The 16,436-nt window shown below is 35.8% G+C and overlaps 1 pseudogene; it reads left to right on the top strand.

The window, feature by feature from the left end:
- Positions 1-6,735: 6,735 nt before the first annotated feature.
- Positions 6,736-15,939, top strand: LOC112390931 (40S ribosomal protein S2 pseudogene; annotated as a pseudogene).
- The last annotated feature ends 497 nt before the right edge of the window (positions 15,940-16,436 follow it).

Genomic DNA, 16,436 nt, shown 5'->3' with positions numbered 1-16,436 from the left:
TATTTGTGGAAACAATGTCCTTGTATACTGTTTGCTCAGTGGATATTTATCACTGTGTACAATAACTTGAGAATTATTGTATTGTTAAATGGCTGTTCTGTAGTTTTGCTTTTAATTGAGTTGCAGACATTAAGCCTATGAAAGCAATAATACTTCCATTACATTCCATGAATGTGTTCTAAATGAGAAAAGTAAGAACTTGGTATACAAATTTGAAAATGAAAAATAAGATTATTTGTAAGAGATAAATATGTGTATGCATATACATACACGTGTGTGTGTGTGTGTGTGTGTGTGTATGTATACACATATATTTAAATAACTACAATTTTGGCATTTTACACTGTGATGGCTCTTAAAATTTATGTGACAATTAAGAGTTCTTAGAAGCTAGATTAGAACTTCCTTTATATATATTTTTTATTCTTGCTAATGTTATGAAGAATCATCAATAGTAAGGTCTATTATATACATTTTTGTAAAACTTATAATTTGCTTCCTGAACTTATCCTTTAATGTTTTAAATACACTTAAATACATGAAAAAAAATTGGGTTGCAACTCTTATTCTAGCTTCTGATGTAGCAGTTGCTTATGAACAGACTGTCCAAGTTTGCACTAGTTCCTATTAAGGTTTCACTTAGACCTACCTAGGCCTTTTGCCTTTATTTCCTACCAAGGGACTTTTTTTTTTTTTCAATTTCATTTTATTTATTTTTTATACAGCAGGTTATTATTAATTATCTATTTTATACATATCAGTGTATAAATGTCAACCCCAATCTCCCAACCCACCCCACCACTACAACACCCACATGTCACTTTCCCCCTTGGTGTCCATATGCTTGCTCTCTACAACTGTGCCTCTATTTCTACCTTGCAAAACCAGTTCATCTGTACCATTTTTCTAGATTCCATATATACATATTCATATACGATATTTGTTTTTCTCTTTCTGACGTACTTCACTTAGTATGACAGTCTCTAGGTCCATCCACGTTTCTACAAATGACCCCATTTCATTCCTTTTTATGGCTGAGTAATATTTCATTGTATATATGTACCACAGCTTCTTTATCCATTCATCTGTCAATGGGCATTTAGGTGGCTTCCATGACCTGGCTACTGTAAATAGTGCTGCAATGAACATTGGGCTGCATATGTATTTTTGAATTATAGTTTTCTCTGGGTATAGGCCTAGTAGTGGGATTGCTGGGTTATATGGTAATTTTATTTTTTAAAGGAACTTCCATACTGTTCTCCATAGTGGCTGTATCAGTTTACATTCTCACCAACAGTGCAAGAGGGTTGCCTTTTCTCCACATCCTCCCCAGCATTTGTTGTTTGTAGATTTTCTGATGATGCCCATTCTAACTGGTGTGAGGTGATACCTCATTGTAGTTTTGATTTGCATTTCTCTAATAATTAGTGATGTTGAGCAGCTTTTCATGTGCTTCTTGGACATCTGTATGTCTTCTTTGGAGACATATGTCTTCTCCTCATTTAGGTCTTCTGCCCATTTTGTGATTGGGTTGTTTGTTTTTTTAATGTTGAGCTGCATGAGCTGTTTATATATTTTGGAGATTAATCCTTTGTTGGTTGATTCATTTGCAAATATTTTCTTCCATTCTGAGGATTGTCTTTCCATCTTGTTTATAGTTTCCTTTGCTGTGCAAAAATTTTAAGTTTCCTTAGGTCCCATTTGTTTATTTTAGTTTTTATTTCCATTACTCTAGGAGGTGGGTCATAAAAGATCTTGCTGTGATTTATGTCAAAGAGTGTTCTTCCTATGTTTCCTCTAAGAGTTTTATAGTGTCTGGTCTTACATTTAGGTCTTTAATCCATTTTGAGTTTATTTTTGTGTATGGTGTTAGGGAGTGTTCTAATTTCATTCTTTTACATGTAGCTGTCCAGTTTTCCTAGCACCACTTTTTGAAGAGGCTGTCTTTTCTCCATTGTATATCTGTGCCTCCTTTGTCATAGATTAGTTTACCATAGGTGCATTGGTTTATCTCTGGGCTGTCTATCCTGTTCCATTGATCTATATTTCTGTTTTTGTGCCAGTACCATATTGTCTTGATTACTGTAGCTTTGTAGCATAGTCTGACATCAGGGAGTCTAATTCCTTCAGCTCCTTTTTTTCCTTCAAGATCGCTTTCGATATTCAGGGTCTTTTGTGTCTCCATACAAATTTTAAGATTTTTTTGTTCTAGTTCTGTAAAAAATTCCTTTGGTAATTTGATAGGGATTGCATTGAATCTGTAGATTGCCTTGGGTAGTATAGTCATTTTCACAATATTTATCCTTCCAACCAAAGAACATGATATATTTTTCCATCTGTTTGTGTCATCTTTGATTTCTTTCAGCAGTGTCTTATAGTTTTCTGAGTACAGGTCTTTTACCTCCTTAGGTAGGTTTATTCCTAGGCATTTTATTCTTTTTGATGCACTGGTGAATGTAGTTATTCCTTAATTTCTCTTTTTGATATTTTATTTTTAGTGTATAGGAATGCATGAGATTTCTGTGTATTAATTTTGTATCCTGCTACTTTACCAAATTCATTGATTAGCTCTAGTATTTTTCTGGTGGCATCTTTAGGCTTCTCTCTATATAGTATCATGCCATCTGCAAACAGTAAAAGTTTTACTTCTTCTTTTCCAATTTGTATTACTTTTCTTTCTTTTTCCTCTCTGATTGTTGTGGCTAAAACTTCCAAAACTATGATAAATAATAGTGGTGAGAGTGGACATCCTTGTCTTCTCCCTGATCTTTCAGGAAATGCTTTCCATTTTTCATCATTGAGAATGATATTTGCTGTGTTTGTCATATATGGCTTTTATTATGTTGAGGTAGGTTCTCTCTACTCCCACTTTCTGGAGAGTTTTTATCCTAAATATGTGTGCATATTTTATTCTCAATTTGTTAATATGTTTGTATCACTTTGATTGATTTGCATATATTATATAATCCCTGCATCCCAGGGTAAATCCCACTTGATCATGGTGTATGATCCTTTTAATGTGCTTTTGGTTTCTGTTTGCTAGTATTTTGTTGAGGATTTTTGCATCTATATGCATCAGTGATATTGGTCTGTACTTTTCTTTTTTTTAGTGTCTCTGTCTGGTTTTGGTATCAGGGTGATGGTGGTCTCTTAGAATGTGTTTGGGAGTGTACCTTCATGTGCAATTTTTTGGAAGATTTTGAGGAGGATGGCTGTTAGCGCTTCTCTAAATGTTAGATAGAATTCACGTGTGACGCCATCTGGTCCTGGAATTTTGTTTGTTGGAAAATTTTGGCTCACAGTTTCAATTTCATTATTTGTGATTGGTCTGTTCATATTTTCTATTTCTTCCTGGTTCAGTCTTGGAAGGTTATACCTTTCTAAGAATTTGTCCATTTCTTCCAGTTTGTCCACTTTATTGGCATAGGGTTGCTTGCAGTAGTCTCTTAGGATGCTTTGTATTTCTACTGTGTCCATTGTAACTTCTCCTTTTTCATTTCTAGTTTTATTGATTTGAGTCCTCTCCCCTTTTTTTTTTTTTTTTTTTTGATTTCCCCCCCTTTTTTTTTTTTTTTTTTTTGAGTTTGGCTAAAGGTTTATCAATCTTGTTTATCTTCTCAAAGAACCAGCTTTTAGTTTTATTGATCTTTGCTACTCTTTTATTTGTTTCTATTTCATTTATTTCTGTTCTGATCTTTATGATTTCTTTCCTTCTACTAACTTTGGGTTTTGTTTGTTCTCTTTCTCTAGTTCCTTTAGGTGTAAGGTTACATTGCTTCTTTGAGCTTTTTCTTATTTCTTGAGGTAGGATTGTATTGCTATAAACTTCTGTCTTAGAAATGCTTTTGTTGCATCCCATAGGTTTTGGATTGTCGTGTTTTCATTGCCTTTTGTCTCCAGGTATTTTTTGATTTTGTCTTTGATTTCTTCAGTGATCTCTTGGTCATTTAGTATGGTATTGTTTAGCTTCCATGTTTTTTTGCTTTTTACAATTTTCCCTGTAATTTGTTTCTAAACTCATAGTGTTGTGGTCAGAAAAGATGCTTGATATGATTTCAATTTTCTTAAATTTACCGAGGCTTGATTTGTGACCCAAGATGTGATCTATCCTGGAGAATGCTCCATGTGCTCTTGAGAAAAAAATGTAATCTGCTGTTTTTGGATGGAATGCCCTATAAATATCAATTAAATCTGTCTGGTCTATTGTGTCATTTATAGCTTGTGTTTCCTTATTAATTTTCAGTCTGGATGATCTGTCCATTGGTGTAAGTGAGGTGTTAAAGTCCCTCACTATAATTGTGGTACTGTCAATTTCCTCCTTTATAACTGTTAATATGTGCATAATGTATTGAAGGTCCTATGTTGTGTGTGTATATATATACATACATACATATATATATATATATATATATATATATTTGCTATATCTTCTTCTTGGATTGATCCCTTGGTCATTATGTAGTGTCCTTCTTGTCTCTTGTAACATTCTTTATTTTAAAGTCTATTTTATCTGATATGAGTATTGCTACTCCAGCTTTCTTTTGATTTCCATTTTTATGGAATATCTTTTTCCATTCCCTCACTTTAAGTCTGTATGTGTCCCTAGGTCTGAAATGGGTCTCTTGTAGACAGCATATCTGTTTTTTTTGTTTGTTTGTTTGTTTTTTTTTTGTATCCATTCAGCAAACCTGTGTCCTTTGGTGGGACCATTTAATCCATTCACATTTAAGCTCATTATTGATATGTATGTTCCTGTTACCATATTCTTAATTATTTGTGGTTTGTTTTTGTAGGTTCTTTTTTTCTCTTCTGTTTCCAACTTGGAGAAGTTCCTTTAGCATTTGTTGTAAAGCTGGTTTGGTGGTGCTGAATTCTCTTCGATTTTGCTTGTCTGTAACACTTTTGATGTCCCTATCGAATCTGAATGAGATTCTTGCCAGGTAGAGTAATCTTGGTTGTAGGTTCTTCCCTTTCATCACTTTAAATATATTGTGCCACTTCCTTCTAGCTTGTAGAGTTTCTGCTGAGAAATCAGCTGTTAACCTTATGGAAATTCACTTATATATTATTTGTCATTTTTTCCTTGTTGCTTTCAATATTTTTTCTGTGTTTTTAATTTTCTTTAATTTGATTACTTTGTGTCTCAGCATGTTTCTTCTTGGGTTTATCCTGCTTGGGACTCTCTGCACTTCCTGGATTTGGGCAGCTATTTCCTTTCCCATGTTTGGGAAGTTTTCAACTATAATCTCTACAAATATTTTCTCAGGTCCTTTCTCTCTCTCTTCTCCTTCTGGGACCCCTATAATGCAAATGTTGGTGTGTTTAATATTGTCCCAGTGATCTCTTAGGCTGTCTTCATTTCTTTTCATTATTTTTGCTTTATTCTGTACTGTGGAGGTGAATTCCACCATTCTGTCTTCCAGGTCACTATCCATTCTTCTGCTTCAGTTATTCTGCTATTGATTCCTTCTAGTGTATTTTTCATGTCAGTTATTGTATTGTTCATCTCTGTTTGTTTGTTCTTTAATTCTTGTAGGTGTTTGTTCTATAATTCTTCTAGATCTTTGTTAAACATTTCCTGCATCTTCTTCATCTTTGCCTTCATTCTTTGCCTGAGGTCCTTGATCATCCTCATCATAATTATTCTGAATTCTTTTTCTGGAAGGTTGCTTATCTCCACTTCATTTAGTTGTTTTTCTGGGGTTTTATCTTCTTCCTTCATCTGGTAAATAGTCCTCTGCCTTTTCATTTTGTCTTTCTGTGAATTTGTTTTTTGCTCCACAGGCTGCAGGATTGTAGTTTTCCTTGCTTATGCCCTCTGGTGGATGAGGCTATCTAAGAGGCTTGTGCAAGCTTTCTTATGGGAGGGACTGGTGGTGGGTAAAGCTGGGTGATGCTCTGGTTGGCAGAGCTCAGTAAAACTTTAATCTGCTCATTTGCTGATGGGTGGGGCTGTGTTCCATCCTTCTTGGTTGTTTGGTCTGAGATGACCCTGCACTGGAGCTTACCCAATTCTTTGAGGGGGCTAATGGTAGACACTGGGAGAGCTCACGCCAAGGAGTACTTCCCAGAACTTCTGCTACTAGTGTGCTTGTCCCTGCAGTGAGCCACAACCACCCCCCGCCTCTGCAGGAGAACCTCCAACACTAGCAGGTAGGTCTGGTTCAGGCTCCTATGGGGTCACTGTTTCCCTCTCCTGGGTCCTGATGTGCACACTACTTTGTGTGTGCCCTCTAAGAGTGGAATCTCTATTTCCTCCAGTCCTGTCAAAGTCCTGCAATCAAATACTGCTAGCTTTCAAAGTCTGATTCTCTAGGAATTGCTCCTCCTGTTGCTGGACCCCCAGGTTGGGAAGCCTGACTTTTGGTTCAGAACCTTCACTCTAATCAGTGGGCTTCTATGGTGTAAGTGTTCTCCAGTTTGTGAGTCATCCACCCAGTGGTCATGGGATTTGATTTTATTGTGATTGCACTCCTCCTACCATCTCATTGAAGCTTTTCATTTGTCTTTGGATATGGAGTGTCTTTTCTGGTGAGTTCCAGTGTTTCCCTGTTGATGATTGCTCAGCAATTAGTTGTGATTCTAGTGCTCTTGCAAGAGGGAGTGAGCTCACGTCCTTCTACTCTGCCATCTTGAACCAATCTCCTCCATCCCAAGATACTTTTCTAACCTAAGAAATTGACATTGACATCCTTGTTAGAAACCAACCTAACATTCAAACATGTGAACCCAGACATGAAAGTAATTAACCCTCATGGAGCCATCATTGACCTCTTAGGAATAGATGTTGGGTGGATAAATCTTCCCCCTTCAATGCTGCAGGTAGCCAGTTCTAAGAGGCATTCCATAATGCTCTTCAAGAGGTCACAGGTAAGATCTAATGCTAGTCAACCTTTGCAGTGACCAATTCAGTAACTCATGCTAAGGTAGGAGATAGATGGGTCCCAGGCTGAACAGCTGGAGTTTGTCCCCTGTGGACAGAAACTCCAAGATTAAGAGGAGGAGGAACTAAACCCTGCCCAGATAAGAGACCACACATTTCTCATTCTCGAGGTCAAGGAGAGCTTTCCGACTACACATGCACAGAAAGGCTCCTTGGAGCTCCAAAAGGGAGGGGGTGCCACCCCATAGTAAGTGACGTCAACTACCCATAGGCCTGTTTGTTGGAATCCATCTTGGCTAAGAGATGTACATGCATACATGAGAGGACCCTGAGACAAACCAAATACAGACTCAGAACCAGGCAAAGCAAGATGATTGGCCAAAGGAAACCCTGAAGAAATGGCCCATATAAATGATTCAAAGTACTATGAGGGCACAACTCTCTCTCTGAGTCCACCCATGTGTCTATTCACAGGTACCCTTTCTCCTTCTAATAAACACTTTACTTGTTTCACTTATTTCCCATCTCTATGTGGAATTTCATTTCTACACAGCTGACGGGCCAGGGCCTCGTCAATGGCCACTGGTTCCTGGTGGTCTAGTAGCTAGGATTTAGCACTCTCACTGCCATGGCCTGACTTCAGTCTCTGGCTGGGAACTGAAAACCTGCCTCAAGCTGCTGCAGGCCAAGGTCAGCTAAGATCAATACTTGTAATGTTTTTCTCTTATTCCCTGTCCCTCAATCCTGTTTTTTGTGATGACTTTCCAAATATACTTCCTGTACTACAAACCTTTGTTTTTTTTTTTTTTTTTTTTTTTCAAACTCTTGCTGGTACCAGTGAGTATTTCCATATTCCGGGGCCATCTTCGTAGAATGGGAAAGTCTCCACATTTGTGAAGGTATAAGAGGGTTTTACTTTCAGCTCAGCAAACAGATCTCTTTTATTGCCTTAAACCTTTTAAAGAAGCTAGTAGCCGGAGTTGTCCTTAAAATGCCTAACCTTTTTTTTTTTTTTTTTTTTTTTTTTTTGACCAAAACTATACCTGCCTTCAAATACTTTAGCAGATACCATATATTAAATATTTTTCAGAAAATTCATAGGACACATTTAGCATAATGGGAATTCTAAGAAGTCCAACAGTTAATAAATGCGTTAATTTTTAGTTTACTTTGTTTAAACTTGAATTTTCCTACCTTTTTTTAATCACAAAGCCTTCCTTTCCTTGACATAATATCTTTTGACATCCTAACACTAAAAACATGTTAATGACCAGGAAACTGACCATGTAATTCTCTTATCATTCCATCATATTATTGTTCACTGAGCCATGAGAAGTTTCCTTCACTATCTTAACTTTTATTATATTATTGAGAACCATGATTTTTGTTGTGGATTAAGCAACTCCATTCATATATCTTATATGTCTTTAAGGACATTATTTGAAGGCATTCATAATTCTACCTTTAGTTGCAAACACCAGCTTCAAAACCTGGGAGAAGATTATAAGAATTAAAATTAAGTTAAAAAAAGAAAAAAGGGAGATAGTTGAATGATTATTATATGTAAGGTCAATTGGAGAAATTAAAAAAAGAAAAAAAAAATTAAGGCCATTTCTTTCCCCAAGAAATCACAAATATTAAACAAACTGTCAAATTTATGTTCATTAGTATTAGATGTTAATAATCATGTTTCCTTTTCTCCAGACAGCTTAGCCTTTCATGCTCCTTTGGAATTATGTGATTTGCTTTGTCAATGAAATATGAGTATCACTGATATACCTTATTTTTCTCCATACTTGATAATTGTGGAGCACAAGTTGATATGAAGGAGTCATATGACTGAAACAGCCTACATCAAACAAACAAACAAAAAAGCTTTTGTTAAGTCATTAAAATCCTAATGCTAGTTATTGCAGCTTGACCTAGCCTATCTTGATCTATGGAATAATTTGAAAGAATGATAGAATAAATGCAACTAGATTGAACCTGAGGTAACTTCTAAATGAATTATTAATTCCTTCTCATGAAAATATTCTTTGAGTGTTAATTATGAGACAGGTCCTCTTGTGAGCACTGCAGCTTGATTGGAGATCAAAACAATGTTTCTGTTTTCATGCAGTTTATTCCTTAGAGGAACACAGACAATAAACTAATAAATATACAACCACCAAAAGGTGGTTTTAAATTACTTTTGATTATTAAGAAAAATAGCAGCAGGGACTATAATGGAAATGCTGGGGATCCAGAAGCAGGGAACTTCAGTTACTCTTGGAAGGCCTCCTGGAGAAGAAGGTGTGATCTGAATGATAAGAAGTGATATTCTCCTCTGAAAGAAACTAGGACTCCTAGGAGAAATGGCTAATTCTAGGGTTGGAGCAAGGGAAATACAAGATGAGTTTGGAGCCTCATGTAGTACCTCAAAATAAGGAAGTGCTCAAAAAATTTGTTAAAGGATGAAGACATTCAAAGAGTTACTGGAGACAGTCTGAAAGAGTTTCCAAGCTAAAAAAATTTGAGCAACAAATAAATAATGTAGTACTGGATTATAACTTAAGGTGTAAGTTACTTATTGAATCCATAATGGTGTAAAAAAATGATTGAATAAATAGAGAAGGGAAATATTTTCCTTACAGAAGAATTTTACATGATAGAGGGATAGTGTTATGGTCTGAATTGTGTCTCTCCATAATTCATATGTTGAAATCCTAGCTTTCAGCATCTCAGAATGTGACTGTATTTAGAAATAAGGCCTTAAAGTGGTGATTAATGTAGGGGAAGAAAAAAAAATCTCTTCCTCTCTCCTGTTAAAACCAATGTCTGTGGCTAGCAAATCAAACTGATAAAAGATTAACAAAAGAAAAACAATGTTATCTATACAGACTCTCATGGGAGTATGCAAAGTAAAACATAACTCAAGGAGGCAGCCAGCTTATATAATATTTTAGTGTAAACAAGGGGAAATGGAATTTTGGGCTTCTGGGTTGAGAAGACAAATTATGAGAGGGTGAGGGAAGGAAATCTATGGTAAATAAAGGTTGCCTTGAAATTTAGATTAGAGTCTCTTAGATGACATGAGGTGTCCCTGGACTAGCCTGTTTTCCTGGTACAGAGATATCTTTACAAATAGAAATTTTCCTTATAAATGTAAATTTATTTTATAAAAGGAGACATTTATAATTTATTTTTAAGAAGTTGGGGAGAGGTAAATAACTTTTGCTGTGTCTGCCGGTGCTCAAATGGTTTTATCTCCACATAATTCATATGCCAAGGATACATATTTTGGGGTGGGATATTCAAATACATTTCATTAAATTAAAATGAGACCTTTAGGGTGGCTCTTAATTCAATCTGACTTTATTTAAAAAAAAAGAGAGATTAAGATACACAGAGAGAGATATCAGGGGCACAGGGACACAGAGGAACAACCACGTAAAGAGGCAGCAAGAAGGTGGCTATCTGCAGGCCAAGGCGAGAGACAGCTTCAGGGGAAACCAACCCTGCCAGCACCAGCACCTTGACCTCGGAATTCCAGCCTCCAGAACTGTGAGAAAATACATTTCTGTTGTTTAGGTCACCCAGTCTGTCGTACTTTGTTAGGGCAACCCCAGGAAATGAATATATATATATATATATATATATATATATATATATTAATTTTATCTATATCAGTATCTATCTATCTATATCTAATCTAAAAAGCGACAGAGGGACAGAGAGAAACAGAGAAAGAAAAATGATCCAACTCCCTTAGGCAGAATTTAATCTTCCACCCTGAATGTGGGGGGAAATTAATAGCTTGGTGCCACAAAAGAGAAAATCAAAAGGAAGAAGGAAATAATAACTTTATCATGGAAAAACCTGACAAACACTACCTTAACCAAGTGATCTAGTTTGACAGCACTGATAGTGTTGTGTTGCTGACACATATCTACTGATCAAAGTAATGAAAAGGACGCTCCATCTCTATTCTTTCCCCAAACCCCCTAACTCCTGTCTAATAATGAGAAAAACATCAGACAAATCCAGTGAAGGACAACATACCTGAACAGAACTCAAAACCACCAAGGTCATCAAAAGAAGAAAACCTATGAAATCATTATAGACCAGAGGAAGCTAAGGAGACATGATGAATAAATGCAATGTGATGTCCTCAATAGAATTCTGGAACAGAAAAGGGAAAATAATGGAAAAACTGATGAAATCTAAGCACATTGAAAAGTTTAGTTTATAATAATGTATCACTGTTGGTTTCTTAGTTGTGACAGTGTAACATGGTTACATACAAAGCTATATGCAATGACACAGTCTAGTCAAATTCTGACGTCCTCCAGATACAATCGTAATTAATTATGGCTAGGTTTGAGCTGGTAATAATTTATAGAAAAATGTATTATTTGCTGATGACCAAATGATCAATATCTTTCTAGTTCAGATCTCTTTTCTGGAACAAGAATCTTGTATGAGAAAAGTAGGTATTTTACTTCTATATTTACTGAAATACTCTACTGCAAAGAATTCTGTATTCAGGAACATCTGGTGCAAGAGGACATGTTGGTTCAAGATTTCTCAGCCTTCATCACATTTTGTTACTTTAATAAAATGAAGTATATTCCTTTTTCTTCCTCTCAATATTCTGCCTAATCCAAAAATGGCCCTCTAGCGCTTCACTGGCTGAATAGAAATACCATCATTTTATTCAGAATGAACATAGGCCAATGGTTGTACCTCTCATTACATATGATCTTTGGAATGACTGGTGAGAGCCTAAGAAGTAATATATCTTTATCATAACTAGTCTGAAGATACTTTTTCATGTCCTTGGTCCAATAATTCTAATAGATATATCACTATTTCCCACTCATTCAAACTCAAGCATGAATCTCATCTGAACCCCTACTTATCCAATGACCCATACACTTGATTCTTCACTTCTAAATATTCCTTCTTGTATTTATTGAAATAAGTAATTTATTTTCTTATTCAGTTCCCCTTTTCTCATTTTCCAGTATGTTTTTATTGAAGTGATGTATGGATGTGTGCACGTGTATATGCTTGTCAAAAGGGTTAAATTTAAATAAATAAGGGTTAAATTTAAATAAATAAATGTTGGAGATCGTACGGAGATTGTACAGACTCTATGATCTAACATATTAATATAAAATTTGAAGCTTTCTCTGTCCCTGTGCTCAGAACAGTATGAACGTTCAGCTACTGTGACAAGATTCTAATTACCTGTTTGACATTCCCAATGTTTTAACACTGGGCTACTCATTTTTTCTTTTTGCGGTACGCAGGCCTCTCACTGTTGTGGCATCTCCCGTTGTGGAGCACAGGCTCCAGACGCGCAGGCTCAGTGGCCATGGCTCACAGGCTCAGCCGCTCCGCAGCATGTGGGATCTTCCCGGACCGGGGCACGAACTATGCCCTTTGCATCGGCAGGCGGACTCTCAACCACTGTGCCACCACGGAAGCCCTAACACTGGGCTACTCTTGTAAGGCATTTCAACAAATAGAAGTATCTACACATATGGCTCAGAAATCCTACTTTTTATAAATGGAAAAATAGAATTAATTTTCTTTCCTGCTTAAAAATTTACTCCTTCCATGAAATCTACACAGGTATCTTTTATTTAGTCCCTGGAGGATATCTATCACCTCTCCCTGCCCATCAAGGAGTCTGAGATCACTGACTTTTTCCTGAAATTGTTCCTGAAGGAGGAGATTCTGAAGAGTATACCTGTGCAAAAGCAGATCTACACTGGCCAGCAGACCAGGTTCAAGGCATTTATCACCATTGGGAATTACAATAACATGTTATTCTGCGTGTTAAGTGCTCCAAAGAGGGAGCCATTGCAATTTATGGGGCCATTATTCCAGCCAAGGTCGCCATACTTTCTGTGCAACAAGATAGTGGGGGGACGAGATTGGCAAGCCCTGCACCGACCCTTGCAAAGTAACACACTGCTGTGGCTCTGTGCTGGTATACCTCTTCCCCACCCCCAGAGGAACTGGCATAGTCTCAGCCCCTGTGCCTAAGAAGTTGCAGTTGATGGCTAGTATCAATGACTGCTACATCTCAGCCAGGGGCTGCAGTATCACCATGGATAACTTCACCAAATCCACCTTCCATGCCATCTCTAAGACCTACAACTATCTCATCCCATCCTCTGGAAAGAGACTGTGTTCACTAAGCCTCCCTATCAGGAATTCACTGACCATCTTGTAAAGACCCACACCACAGTTTCCACATAGAGGACCTAGGCTCCAGCTGTGGCCACCTGTAATAACCTATATGGGAAAATAATCTGAAAAAGAATGGATATATGTATATGTATAACTGAAACACTTTCCTGTACACCTGAAACTAATACAACATTATAAATCAACACAATTCGAATATAAAATTTAAAAAATCATGCCATAAAATATTAAAATGTAAAAATAAAATGAGTGTGGTCTTTTGCTCACTTTAGGCATTATATTTAAACAGGAGTATGATTCAAATTAACAAAAATCTAAGATAAATTGTCTATAAGCAAAACCAAAGAATATTTGGCAAGCTAGTAGGTTTAGGTTATTAGGGAGAGAAATTAAAAATTTAAATCGTAGTGAGCAGAACATAATTTAATGTAAGACAATATTCAAAATTGGTTTTCTGGGCCCTTAGGGCTGTAACTCAAATTTGTTTTGGCATTTCCAACACTGTGTAACCATATTTTTCATATGTTTAGGCAGTGAAACTTGGCAAATAATTGATAGTAGGTACGATTGATTTTAAGGAACCGTGTGGCAACATACCAATAATTTTAGTCCCAATAAACAGAAGTTAAATAAGAGATAATGCACTTTCTCCTCTGTGGATATTAATCCCTTTCAAATCAGTTAATTTTAGGGAAGTCTTTAATATCTTTGTTAATCTTCTGGACATTATCTACAGCATTTTCTATATGATAAGAATTTTGATGACAATATAAAACTCAGAAGCATTAGAAATCTTTTCACTATAAACTACTAATGTTGGCTTCCAAAATAACAGGAATTGTACTTTTCTACATATTCCCTTGCTTATAGAAGATTTCAATCACACAGAAATCATCTAGCAAACTACAATTTTGATATGTTTATAAAATCTTTATTCTTCCCTCACTCCCACCACTGTTATCACATATGATACACGTTTGCAGAGAAATTAGGATGCACCACTCCTAATTTATGTAGAGAGTGAATTTTCAGATTAACTCTGGCATGTACTCTGCATCCATTTGCAAAGTGATGTTTTTAATTACTCAGTTGAGGCAGGGAGCAAGAAGAATAGAATCTAAATAGTTTTCTAGTGTTCTAACTTAAGCCTTAAAAAATTGCCTATTTAATTTGAGCTACTATAAACCCTAAAAAAATTCAAGCATGTTCAATATAAATATGGGGATACAAAACAAAAATAAAACTAATTTTTGGATTACCTTCTCCTCTGAGTAATTGTACTACCGCAATAAATTCTGAATTATTGACCATAATGAAAATACTATCTGATGGATTAAGACCTAAAATGTCTTAATATTCACTCTATAGATTAAATTAATTTAAAACTTCTCCTTGGTTTATAGGTTTATAGCCACTTTGTAATATTCTTAAAGGATTATAGGTCAACTAAAATGTTGAAGTTTCTAAAGCATATTCCATGAAAACATTTTTTAAACAGTATTTATATACATGAATAAGCCTTTGTTGGGAGGAATTTGTTTTTATTGCCTTTTCTGTAAAATTATTAAATGTCCTTATTTGAGTTTGAGATAGATTCTCTCTTAAAAACTCAAATACCCATTTAACTAAAATGTATATTTTAATAACTGATATTTCTGATGAACAAGACTGGATTTACAATCATAGACTGTAATCAAAGCCTTGAGAACTCAAACTGAATACTTTTATTCTTACACTGATGAAAAAATCCAATAATATCTTTATCTAATTAAGTATTTACCATGATGATACCTTTCCCATGAGCAAGATGCAATACTTGTTTCAAAGGTAGTGCAGTCCAAATTCTTAAAGTGATAAAGTGATTTTCAATATAGCCCATATTCTTGAGATTGAAATATTTTGGTCAAATTCATTTTACCCAGGGGGTCAGGTCTAGTACATTGTGATTTGTGAGTGTCCTAAATGGAAGGACAGACATACTCAGTTGAGCAACATTACAATTAATTTTTTATACAAAAGATATTCCAGGGATGAAAAGAAACTTACATCCTGAAAACTTATAATTATTCTACTACCTTTGTTTGCCCACTCATTATGATATAGTCACAGCATGGGACAGTCTGGACTATAGACTATATCGAATAGACTTTGCACTTTTACAAAGTATCATTTTCCTTAAGCAAAATATTTTAAAGATGTTCTTAACTCAGAAGCTTGTTCATATTTCCTATTAATTAATTCCATTGCTATAATATACATAGCTTCTGCTTTTGAAAATAATTTAATTTACAGATATAACTTTTTATTTTTCTGTTTATTTTTATCTTTTTATTTATTTATTTTTTTAGGTATGCGGGCCTCTCACTGTTGTGGCCTCTCCCGTTGCAGAGCACAGGCTCTGGACATGCAGGCTCAGTGGCCATGGCTCACGGGCCCAGCCGCTCTGCGGACTGTGGGATCTTCCCGGACCGGGACACGAGCCCGTGTTCCCTGCATTGGCAGCATCGGTGGACGGACTCTCAACCACTGCGCCACCAGAGAAACCCTATTTTTATCTTTTTAATTGTCAGAGTTGGAGAGATTTTTTTCAGTATATTAGCTTCCAGTTTCAAATGGAACATTTGCACAACTAAATGTAGTTTCTGTATTTCTATATAATTCATAACCATTAATTTTATGGTAGTCATAATAAGAGCAACAATGGAGACAACAGGTATTGCATAAGGTTTTTGCCATGTGGCAGCTGGTGGGTCACATGCTTTGCATCTTTCTCTTTTAATTCCTATACACTCCTATGAGTAAATTCTTGTTATTCCCATTTTACAGATGAAGGAATTGAAATTCAGTTCAGCTGAACAAGGTTGCAAAACAATAAGTGATGGAGCTAAAATTTGAACCAATGTTTAAACTGCCAAAACTTATGTTCTCAAGCTCTACTGCCTTCCTGATAGAAATCGTTATGGAAGCCATAGCTAGTAAGTATGATGAAATAAAATACAGGATAGAATATGGTAGATACAAATAGAAAACAGAAGGAAGAACTCCAGGCAGGTTGATAAAATGGAGTTGGGTTCACTACCAGGGAAGGAAGCCAACACTTATTAGCATCCTGTTACAGTACAGATGATGGGGAGCCATTTCTAGTAATGCTGATTTGCTGGTTCAGTACTTTCCTAGTGAATTAACTTGAAATAACTTCCTACAGAGTCTCAAAAGAACCAATACACAATTGCTTCTCACAAAAGTGTAGAGGTAAAACCCACACAAAAGTGTAGAGGTAAAACCCACATAATTTTAAATATTAAAGAAAATGATATACCTAACAATTGTGTATTAAAAAACTGTTTAAAAA

The sequence above is a fragment of the Neophocaena asiaeorientalis genome, unplaced genomic scaffold (assembly GCF_003031525.2).
Source record: "Neophocaena asiaeorientalis asiaeorientalis breed wild unplaced genomic scaffold, Neophocaena_asiaeorientalis_V1.1 scaffold55, whole genome shotgun sequence".
Taxonomy (NCBI): domain Eukaryota; kingdom Metazoa; phylum Chordata; class Mammalia; order Artiodactyla; family Phocoenidae; genus Neophocaena; species Neophocaena asiaeorientalis.
This window is presented reverse-complemented; position numbering and strand designations above follow the sequence as displayed.